Source organism: Meleagris gallopavo, chromosome Z, assembly GCF_905368555.1.
Source record: "Meleagris gallopavo chromosome Z, MGAL_WU_HG_1.1, whole genome shotgun sequence".
In the NCBI taxonomy this organism is placed as follows: domain Eukaryota; kingdom Metazoa; phylum Chordata; class Aves; order Galliformes; family Phasianidae; genus Meleagris; species Meleagris gallopavo.
Window position 1 is genome coordinate 38,377,630 of NC_139435.1, and position 12,401 is coordinate 38,390,030.

Here is a 12,401-nt window from a genome sequence, read left to right on the forward strand (position 1 = left end):
TGTATTCTGGCAAATTTCTAATGCAAACAGAATAGCACAACTAAGTCTCTAATTGTCATGGGAAACTACTGTTATGAAAGGGAATCATTATAATAGTTTGTGCAAAACAGGCTCTCGTAAACCAAAATAGATAAAACCTCTGTGAGTTTTTGTGGGTAAAAATATTAGGATTCAAATGACTATTATGAACACTTGTCTGAAACCTTTTTAATTAAAAGAGTGGAGAGATTACAGGCCTAGCCAAGTAAATATGAAATTAACAAGCCCAAAGACTGCATTTTGGTAAACCATAGAATTATTCCGTGGCAAAAAGCCACAGATCCATTAAAAAAAAAAAAAAAAAAAGTCATACTGTCTGCTGTAACCAAAAAAGCATACAATGTTTTATGAGTGTGTTTCTTTCTCACAGTTTTGACCACAATGTTTAGTTACTTCATCTGACCGCTATCAGGCTAGGATGCTCGCTGCTCATTTTCACCAGTTTTTATTCATTATTTTGAGCTCACCATGCAATTGTTCATGGGTGACTTGGTTTACCGTATAATCTCATAGGTGGCTGCAAGGACCAGTCGAAACTTGCAGCTGGAGCAGCTATACTAACCCGGGAGGTGGAGAGGTTGTTCTATGGCTGATGGGAGCACACTGCGGTTGCAGCATGGTGGAGGAAGTGAAACAAAGCCTTCCCATGTCGGGAGATGTCTCGGTATCTGTCACAAGGCAAGTGCAGCTTGCCAAGAACACTGCACTGCGGTTTGCTCTTCTAACTGTGTTCTTGTTTTCTGACTTAAAGGAGAAGGGTGTTGAGTGTTCACAAGGAGTCTCGGCACAGAGGTTTTTGGTGTCTGAGACTGCAGTTCTCTGTGTGCCTCAACCTGGCAAGAGGTGGCATCGATAATGGAGTGATCCAGCATTTGCCTTTATGTCATTTTCTTTGGGTTTAGTCACAGTAAATTGGATGTGGGAATGATATTTGTATTTAAAAAAAAAAATGTTGTTGGGGTTCATTTTAATTTGGGTATGTTCCTTGTTTGATTCACCCAATTCCCATTGCAGAACTGGCAGCACAGGGGTGGTGAACAAGAGCAGCTGAATGGCAGAAATGGTGCCCCTTCACTGCCTGTTATATACCAGTGCATGGGAAAGCTACAGCCAAAGCCTTCCTCCAGCTCATCTTCCAGGCAGATACAGCACCACTGGTGAGAGTGCTGTCTGTGTTTCAGACCCAGTTACTTGCAGAGGAGTTGTGGTGCTGAGATGGACTGTGAAGAAATCCTGTTTGAGTGATAACATGTTGAAGGAGAAATGTGTTGATATTGTTATCATAAAGTTAAACAGTTTGTAGAATTGATTGCTTACCCTTTTCATTTGCTTGCATTTGACCTACTTTATGTGTTCTAGATATTTTTATTGAAGTCTGTGTATGCAGAATGATGAAGAGCATTCTTAACATATGGTGCACCTTAAGTGTTTGTCTGAAATTAATGTAGTTCATAGTAGCTTTCCACACAAAGTGTGATCTCACAGGGAGTTACAGCACTGGAATAGATTTCATGAAATCTACATTTCTCCACCAGATAATTCTCCATTGCTCCAAACCTCCTGTTCTGCTTTTTATAGCATTTTCTCAAATTTCATGTTGCTTTAAAAAGTTCATGTTAAGTTGAAATCCTTCATGGATGAAAGGTATTTGAAAACTTCGATAGTAGTGCTGTAATTTCAAGATGAATGTTATTTAATGTTGCTTGATTCAGAGTCTGTCCTGGCAGGAGTTTTACTGGGGGAATGCCATTCAAACGAATTGAATATCAGGATGTACTTAGTGTATCCAACTGTCTTGGACAAGTGAATTTCCTGGATGTATTACACATTCATGTCTTACAAGTGTCTTAACATTTGCTTTGCAAATGTATCCTCTTAGAAGGTTAAAAGGAGTATTGTAAACTGTCTGATTATTTTAGATGTACTTCATTAGTGAAACTACCACTTGTTAGATATTCACATTTTGAAGGATAAAATTACCTGTTCTTTCCTAGTCCTCGTCCACTTAAGAGAAAAATAGTAAGTGCTGCAGGAAACTCCAGTTGCAGAAATGCTGAAATGGAAAAAGAGTTATTGTGAGCAGAGGCAGTTATGATCCACAGTGATTGAAATTATAAGCCCTGACAATTCATATCAATATTTTCTACACAATGGGAGTCAGAGCTGCAGACTGTGACTTTGTGGTTGCTCATAGAAAAGCAAGCAGCTTTTTTTCTGCAGCAAGAATGCCTTCCTGTTAAATTAATGGTGGCAGTGCATATTTGCTTATTGTGAATATGGAGCAACGTAGTCTGTGCGGTGGAGATGTGTGCAATACTGGAACATTCAGGATTTGTTTCTGGGTGAATCTCTCATCTCTCCAGCTCCGTAATACCACCCCACCTAGTCTGCAGGCAGCCTACCCTAGTGAAAATGAACTGGGGTCCTGGCTTGTTGTTGTCACTATGTGGTGTGGTATGGAGTAAGGCCTGAGTGACAAGACCAGTGACTGCTTGGCCTAGCTGGCCCACCCTCTGGATACTGTGGTGTGGAAATTCGTGACTGGTACTTCTATGGGAGCATGGTGCTGTCTTCTCAAAGCAGGAAGAAATCAAGAATCAGTACCTGAAGTTAAAACCTGCAGTTAAGTTGAGAGTGAAAGGACATGGGCTCTGCTGCATGCCCTTAGTGTTATGTATTTTTCATTTTTCTGTTCAGTGTTGCTTAAAAAAAAAAAGTAGTTATTTGTATGTGAGAAAAGGAGAGAGATGTCTTAAATGTAGTCTGATTCTCAGATAATCACTTGATTCCAGTTAGCTGAGACTTGCTAAAATACTGTCAAGGAGTATGAACCATTTAGTTATTTTCAGAAGGAATCAACTTCTACTGGGTTTAAAAATTGAGATGTTGACATGCTTTATTTGGATTTTTGTGATTATCAAGATCCCAAAGTTGATGCTTCATTATAGCTTTACTGTAAAATCCATTGGGCTATTCTTTCATCTTTTTGGGGGTATTATTAAAATGATATTTTTCTGTGTATTGGCTTAAAAAGATTTGTATCTAGTAAATTAAATGCAAAAATCTGTTACCTTAATGTATGGAAATTGTGCAGAGGAAAAGGAGTTAAAATGTTTCCTGTGCATAAACTACCTTCCCTTAAATAAATAAGAATTTTTGCTAGATTTCTTAACTAATTTGTGACTGTACCCCCTCTTATGTGAAGAAGAAGAAGAAGAAGAGGAGATGAAAGATTGGAAACGGAATCTGACTGCTTTCTAGCAGAATTCTTGTAACTAGACCTAACAAACACACTTCATGCAAGTGTGCTGATCCTAAGTATAATCATTTATAGAAGCAAACATAAATAAGTTCTCAGTGACTCAAACTGACCATGTGCTTCAACTTCTATGGCCTGTAAGGGTGAGATGGGTAAGTAAAAGCAACGAGAAGTAGAAAAGAGGTCACTGTATTTTTTTGCAAAAAGCCTTATTCCTGGTGTGCAGGTGAGTTTGAAAGGAATAAACTGAGTTTAATAGCTGTGATGCTTTTCTTGTTTTTATGAGGAACTAGCTTTTTTTTTTTTCTTTTTTAAGCATTTTAGTAAGTTCATTAATCAGCTCTATGAGTGTAGATCACTGAAATCCGGAATAGTACAACACTTGCTAGAGAAAAGACATATATTTTTTTTTGTCTGGAGAAAAGCAGAATATTATGTGTTAACACTGGCTGCAGTGTTTTCTGCAAGTTTTAAGGTGAAAACAGTGCAACTTTAGACATGCAACTGGAAGTCTGGCACAGTTTCATAGTTCTGTGTCTTCATAGCTTATCAGTTTCCCAGTGATAACTCTGGAAGCATGCTATTCCAAAGTAGGCACTAAAACCAGAGAAAATCTGTAGGGTAATGGTGGCCCATAACTTCTTCTGAATCTTTCTTTGTGTGTGCTTGCCAAGGAAGGATGATTGCTGGTGGAGATCAAGAGTGAGAGCTGGATGCGTGAAGCAATCCTATTTTGTAGAGGCAAAATGATTTTAGTATTAGTTTTAAAATAGCATCGGTGTTTTCTTTCCTAATCATGCTGTGCATAAATTTTAAAAGCATGGTTCCTTTTGGATTGCTCTGGTAGAGCAATCTGGTTTTGCTGAAATGCTGTCTCGTTAATATTTTTCCAAGGCAGGTAAGGACATCTCAAGGTAAGCATAAGCCTCCTGAGAATAGGTTTTGACTCTTACCTTTTGTTGGTTCTTTACGACGTACAGATTGAAACTACTGATCAGCAGTATTTCTCTTTGATTACTTCTCCTTTTACTCCTGAGAAGCAGAACATGATCTTGTATTCTAAATAAACAGGGGATGCACTGCATCTGAATAAATTAAAAGTAGGCTTTAAAAGTGCTATATACATATAGTTGTAAGGATAAGCAGAGGTTGATTTGTGTCATTTCCAGCAGGTGCAGAAGAACTGCGGTCAGGTTGTTTGGAGGGCTTGTGAGGGAAAGGGTCAAGTGGTAAGAGAGTGATGATTGTGCATATGCATTTGCATTGCAGTGGTTGGGGGAGACATCAGCATGGGAAACTGACCTAATTACAATTATGTGGGGGATGCAAAAGATTGAGCCCAGGGCTATAGCTGCCTTAGTGGAATGCCACAGGTTTCTAAGCTTAAAAAGAAAAAAGCTTAACTAAACTTAAAATAACCTCCATAAAACCCAGGTGTGAAATCAGATTCATTTAGTTGGTGGAGAAAGCTGGAAACTTCCCTTTCTTGTAGCATCAGGCTATAACTCACAAAATATGTATTCTTATGAATTGCCCTGAGGGTTGGTGCGATGTACTGGGACAATATTGTCTAGGGTACTAGAGAGCTCTACTGGTGGCTTTCCTGAAACAGCACCTCCTCCTACTTTGCACTGTCTTCTTCTTACTTGTTTAAGTCAGTTTTTTGAGCAAGTTGCTTCCCTCTGTCTTTGTGAGAGGAGAAGTTGAAGCCAGTTTTTTGCCATTTTAAATTCCATTTGCAGCCTTTCTTCTGGGTGCTTTCCTACTTCTGGCACTTCAGACAGAATGCAGCTTGCTTCCTGGTAGAGGCTGGAAGGATTGAAGGTCTATGGGGACTCCAAGCTATACATTTCTGTGCCGGTACTTGCATGCAGAAGTCAATATTGATAAAAAACATGACTTCCTCAAGTGACAGGCTTCGAGCGTCTTTGTTACCTTACTTGATTTGCTTTTTATTGTCTTAATCATAAATGATTCAGTATGTATCTTTTCTTGCTCAGTTCAACTCCATGTGTTTCTTGAGACATTAAATAAAAGCTGTGTCTTATCATTTCACATCAGCGGCCCACGGATTGGGTTCTATGTTAGTAAATTGATTTTGAAAATTCTGCTTCTACAGTTTATTGTATATGTTGCTGCCTTTGGTACTTTTTGCAAAATAAACACCTAAGTTAATTTATGAATTGTAAGAATTGAGTTTACAGTACTTCGTGGTCTTAGTTATGGTGTTTGTCATAGCAAGTTGATTAGGAAAGCAAGGAGAGAATATACTAGTGTTTGTTTAGCAGAGTCTGATTGTTGCATTCTTAGTTGAGTTGCTCATTGCATACAATGAAGAAGAAATTTTCTGTTTGATGTCCCTCTTGCTAGAGGTCTTTGCCTTCTGTTCTTCCTGACTACAGGGCTAGATTGTAGCTTAGTTTCCAAACAGCATTCCTTTATGGCTGAAGATGAGTTTTATATTCCGGGCTTGCAATATTTTCTCCAGTTCTGTAGAAGTAGAATAAGTGCTTCCAGACAATGGTCTGTGATTAAAACAAAATACATTCTTCTTTATGAAAGAAGAGTTAATTTTCTGTGAAACACTAAGATTAGCTTTTTTGTTCACTTTATTTGGGATCATGATATGTCTCATACAGTGTAATAATGTTTTTTTTTCCTCACTAATTTGTGAAATGTTTGTTTAGATACTATGGGGGTGTGTATACGCTCTTGGTAAGCACTTAATAAAGTAGATTGATCTTTCTGGCAAAGACTGCATTGTGTAAAACAAATTAAACTTGAAATAACAGTTATTTCAGATTATTATTCTGAAAGTGTAATTGCATATATTCTTTTTCCTCCTGGCTGCTGAAATGGGTTTCCCAATAGTGTTTTATTATTCTGTTTTATTTCAACAATACATATATAGTAGTTTTGTTTCCATTCCACTGACAGACCTGCAGCCTCCAGTGGTAATTCTTTACCAGCAATTTTTTATAATTGTAATAACTACAGAACTTCATGAAATATAGTGGAAAATTTTTTCTGAAGTTTATATAATATAAATGAAATCCCAATTTCCTTTTTGCTCTGCTAAAAAGGAATGTATGTGGAAATTTTTTAAAGCAACAAATGGATTCTGAACTCCCTATGTATTAGAACATTTTTGAGTATTTCAGTATCTGAGGTTTATATGACTCTTGCTTCTCTCTTAGGCTCCAATTGTGCTAAGAATTGGGATATATGCTAAAATACTTAGTGAGGCACTTAAAAAGTATTCCCATATTTTACTGTGTGCTTAGGTCTAATTTTAGTGGTGTGCAGCAAGGATGAATCAAACCAAACTCATAGTTGTTATTGTGAAAGAGGCTCAGGAGCATAGTGGTCACATGCTTCTTCCTGTGTGCTGCTGTTAGATGTTGGACCACAAGCTCCTGCTGTGGGCTGGGCTGCCTCCTGAGAGCTTAGGTTCAGCTTTGCCCTCAGGTTTATCTAGTGAACATTTTTCAAAAATACTCAGTCTTTTGAAGGCTCTTGTGTGCTTAGAGGTCAAATTTTTTTACAGTGTTTGTCTGCATATTTAGGCAATTAATTTTTATTTTAATATTGCTCTTTTGCTGCTTTAGTCAAAAAATGTTCAGAGAATTAAGGAGTTGAGCAGCTGTCGTTCTGGTGGATCCTTGTCTTCATACTGTAAAGGGACTGTTGACTGATGCAGGCCTTAATTCCTTTGCTTGGACCAGATTCCAGCATAGTGATTTTGCTGTGTGTTTATACACAAAACAAAGTACCTATTAACATCATAGTTAATAATGTTAATATTTATTAATGTCAACATTATAGTTAATAGACACTTATTCATTATTTAAAACAAAACAAAAAAGAACTGTGTGAATGGTTATGAAAAGAACTTAAAACTGTTAAAATAGTGTATTTTGTGGGTGGCTCTCAAAGAGAGCAAACAGTACATGCCTGCATTAGATAACTGAAAAGATTATTCTAACTTGAACCTTTGCTGCCTGTCTCTCTCTCATCCTTTATGGTTCTATGCTCGTGTGCTCCTATGCAAAACCAAATGTCTTTTGTGTTTAGGGAAAGGAGTAATAGAAGTGTCGGTGTTTGTTAACATATTTGACAAACTATGGCAGCAAAAGCTATCCTTTTTATATTTTGGCATGAACAATTGTCCTTTTATTGGTCCATTAATGCTATTTCAGGGCATCACGCTGTATCCACAGGCAATAATTTAGCTGCTGTTTATCAGGAGCTTTCATAAAGCTTTGAATAGTATTATAACATTCAGTAACCCTAACAACAGCATTTCAGAATCTATGCCGGTTTAAATGGGATATCTGTGAATGTAGATGTTCAGGGATGCGTGACCCACATAACCTATGAATTTGATTGGAAGTTACAGTGCTGGCATAGGCTGATGGATAGCAGATTAGAGCCCTGATTAACCGTGTGATTCACAGGCTGAGAATATATTGTCCTAAGAAAGATTCATCAGATGCAATCAGAATTTCAAGTGGTCAGGTGAAATTCAAATGTGCTGTGTGCTTTTTCTTTCTTTTTCCTTGCGCTTTTCTTCTTGAATTCCCTTTCTCTATTTATTTATTTATTTATTTATATTTCCAATGCTGAAAAATACTTCTTTGATGAATCTGCTCCTCACCCTAAAGCTGTCTGTCTATTATTCATCAGAAAGCAGGTCACAGTTCAGTGAGCAGAAGAAAAGATTTTAATAGAAGCTGTGCCAAGGGCTGTAATGCATCATTTTAGGGCTCTAATTACATTACAGTGACAAATATCAATGGTGACAATAGCAATAACCTACATCCTTTAATGGCTATTCTGGAAAAGGAGTTTGGGCACTGCGCCATTAGATTAGACTTGGTTTCAAAACATAGGCCATTAGAAGTGTGTGTCCTCTGCATTATTGGCCGATAACTGGAGCCCAGTGGGAAGGCCTGTAAATAAATGATGCCTCTCTAAGGCTTTGTCCCATGGGAAAAAGGAGGCAAAATTAGATGGCCCTGGAAGCAGCAGTGTAACTGAGGCAACTTTAGCTTTCAGTGTGAGGAACTGGCTGCTTGATTTTATGAAATCATACTTTTTCCTTCTCCTGCCAAAAGGGCTGATCGCAAAAAAACAATAGGCACGGCATCTAAGAGAAAAGAGAAGTCCTTATGCTGGTTTTTTAAGTGTGATTTTTTAAAAAAAATCTTTGTCAGTGTAGAAACATAAAGCAGGCTTGTTTTTGTTTAATCTCTTTTCACATTATGTAAAGTGGGAGTTTTCAGGCCTGGTCTAATGGAATGGACCTATGGAGTTGCTAGCATGAGTTACCATTGCTTCATCTTTGGATTGTAGGGTGGCCTGACAGAAACCTAGGTCTGTCAATTAGCTCCTTTTTATTATGTTACAATAAATAATCAAGTGTGTTGCTGTAGTATTGTTCTTACAGTTAATTGAAGTAGTTACAGTGTCAAGATGGGATACTTTGTATTCACTACATGAAAACGTGTGATCCAGATTGTTTGGGGTTTTTTTTTTGTACATAATCTGCTCTTTTTCATATTAAGCAAAAAAAAAAAAAAAAAGCATAAATGACGTGTTTTGTTTCTGAGTTGCTATGGTTTAGGATCATTAATTTAATACCTAATATGGAACACAGTAATGAGAAAATATTCTGACATCATTGAATGCTGTTAACTCTTCAATTCTGGACCACTGGAAATATGTAATGCAGACATCATTCCTAAGGCAACACAAATAATATCCTCTGACAGTCTTGCCATCCTTACACTGGAAGTAAGCATTTGCTTGAAAGTGCCTTTTACCTTTTGCATTTGGCTATTTGAGTACATAGGGGTGCATGAGGAGAGCTTGGTGATAAAACATTGAATGTATTCCATACCATTTTATCCAGGTGTGTGTAAAGGCACTTTAAATTCTCAAATCACGTAGTCTACTTCCTCCTCTGGTAATCTGCTTATTGCTGTAATTTAGCAAACATGCTGTGTGTGCATACAGCTTGTCCATACTTTTGCTATAGATATTTGCTGATGGTTAAAATATGATATAGATGGGTTGTTTCTATGAAAATTTGGGAAAAAAGAAAATCCCTTTTAAAAGTTTGTTTGCTGCTTCAGGCATCGTGTGTCGCTCCCAAACATGGAGGCAAAACCCTGCCATGTCTCTGCTGTATGTGTCCCACACATCTGCAGAGTGTCAGTGTGGCTGCCATCTGGAAGGAGGGTTGGCTGTGGTGTGTTCCTGATGCTTGGAAGAACATGATGTGATCTAACACAAATGCAGGTGAACTTTCATCTGCAGACCATTCTCTTAACTTGGGTGTGAAGAGAACTGATTTTTCTTTCTCAAACTAAGCAGAATTAGAGTTTTAGCAGCAAAAATGGCAGCTACTGGAAGGCTAATGATAAAATTTCCAAAATATTTGTCAGATTGGGGTTAGAAAAGGCTTCATCCTTGAGTATTTGATAATAGCTCAGTGTCTGTCTTATGGTTCTTGAAGTCTTTTTTGGAAATAGCAAGGGGTACCCAAAGACAATAATATTCTGTGAATGTTGAAGTGCAGTTACTTTGGAGCCAGGCCTAAGCATTGTGGAGTAATAAAGCAAATTGTTCACTCTTCATGAAGTCTCCTCGGCTCTGGCAGACAATGTAGATAAGAAATTTTGAGGTTTTGGGCTTTAGAGCTTTGTAACATTCCTAGCATTTGTGCAGGTATCCAGCACTCTATTTCTTCAGCATGTGGACCCAAGGGCTGGTAGCTGTACTTCTGTAGTCCTGTGGTGAAGTCCTGCTGCTCAGTTGAGTTGCTCTGTTGCTGCTGAGTGCCACCTGAAGTGCCTTGCTCCCAGGGCTGGTGTATCAGTTTGCTTTTCAGGTGACTCCATCACTCCCTTTCACCATTAGATGGTATGGAACACTTACTCCTGAGTACTTTCTGCTTTTGTTCCCCTTCCCAAGACTTTTTAGTAATTATTCATGTGCTTCAAAGGAACTCTATTTATGGAAGTTGTTATGATTTTTATCCAAATGTAGTGTTGCAGATGTTAAAACATAACTATATATACAGCCACACAACTAAGAAAGCTCATTGCTGAGGAAATGAAGACCAGTTTAACAAGGACGGAGTCTTTACATGTGGCTATGCCTAGGAAAGCTTCCTAACTGTAATGACTGGCCTAGTAAGCCTGATTGGCCAGCTGGGAAATACTGATGGGGGTCTTGGTGTCCCCTGAAGCCCACAGTGAGATCCTCGTATATGTGGGGCTGGGTGCCGCCTTGCTTAGCTTCACTTTCTTGTCTGGGTGGACTCTCACTGTTCTGCATCCAGCAGGACTCTTGAAAGGAGCTTATAAACGGGAGGGGAAACAGCTATTTACGAGAGTGGGTAGTGATAGAGACAGGGGAGGTTTAGGTTAGATATTAGGAGAAAGTTTTTCACACAGGGGGTGGTGACACACGGGAACAGGTTGCCCAAGGAGGTTGTGGATGCCCCATCCCTGGACGCTCTGGGCAGTCTTGTCTAGTGGTTGGCGACCCTGCACATAGAAGGGGGGTTGAAACTCAATTATCATTGTGGTCCTTTTCAACCCAGGCCATTCTATGATTTTAGAACTACTACCAAAAGGTTTGTTAAAGCTGTGGAACCTGCTGCTCACCTATACCAGCTGCTTACAACATTTTGCAAGTAACATTTTGGATTGGTGTTGCCCAGGCTCAGAGTTTGCCTGAGGTAAATTTTTGTGTGAATACTGAGAGAACACTTTTCATGTATTTTTTGGCCATAAGAACAGTTAAAGAGGCATATGATTCCATGTGGATAGGGGAGTTATTAAAATAAAAACACTGTAGCCTAATACCTTAATTTAGGAGACATGCCCTGAAGTACGTTGAATTAAATTATTTTGGTTGACTAAGCTATACTCTGGCTAAACTAGAATTTATGAGTCTGATGGAAAAGTAGGTGAAATTTTATTACCTGTGTTACTTAGGAGGTCAGATAAGACAGTTTTAATAGTTCCTTCTGGCCTCGAAATCTGTGAATCCCCAAACCTTTCAGAGTTACCAACTGAATGTCTGAGGGAGACTTCAGTATGAGTCAGAGACTACAGTGTTTTGGGGCATTTTTTCACGTGGAAAAGCCTCAGAGAGCAGGATATGTAGTCTCTGATTTTAAGGCACTCAGGAGATTATTTTAGAAAATGCAATGGTGTGGCTTGGACCCAAAATTTGGAAATGACTGAATTGATGGTGCTTGAACCACTGTAGCACAGGTACTTTGGAACTGTGAGTTGTCTTATGTTCTACAAAGCCTTAATCAAACAATGGATCTCAAATAATGCAGTGCTAGATCATGTAGTCTTTGTGTCTGGTGTTAGACATACACCTTGTGCCTCCCTGCATTGCTTTATGTAACAAGTACTTCGTAAAACAAGTAAAATAGTATGAAGTAAAATAGTACAGTAAACACTGTCTATTAAAGGGATTTTTAAGTTTTAGACTGTAGAATATTACAGGCATGTATTGACCTTTGCAACCAGAGGATGATTTAACTTTGTGATGGATATATTCTCAAGTGTTATTCAAGGTGCCTATACTGCTAATAAAACAATATATGAATGTCAAATAAGTGTTAGAATGCATGAATTTAATGATACTTTAATGGTACTTGCATTAACCATGAAAATCAGTGAGAAGTTGCTGGGATGGTACTGTGTAGATATTGATATATAAATAATCTGTAGGAGTTTAATGGATTTTGAAGAAATTAAGAAATTGTATTGAGAAGTAGTGTGTACTACTATTCAAAAGTGTATACGCAGTATGCAAAGGGGGGCAGAGTTAGTTTCACATGTACCTTACCTCTAGCATACCACGTATTCTGGCTACCTGGCTGTGTAACTGTAATATTCCTTGAGCACAAGTTTATTTTACGTACAGTTCTCTCATTTTACTGCTGTTTCTAAACCATTCAGTTCCAGGGTCATTTCTAAAGATAAGCATTTTTGAGGACTGTATAGCAAAAAAAGCTGGAGGGGTTGCTGGTAAAGGAAGGAAGCCCAGATTGCACAAGTTTGTACATATT

General features: G+C 38.2%; 1 protein-coding gene across 7 annotated transcripts in view; it reads left to right on the plus strand.

The window, feature by feature from the left end:
- Nucleotides 1-12,401, plus strand: part of LOC100544843 (transducin-like enhancer protein 4) — a 102,738-nt gene that overhangs the window by 17,982 nt on the left and 72,355 nt on the right. The gene's annotated exons all lie outside the window — the stretch shown is intronic.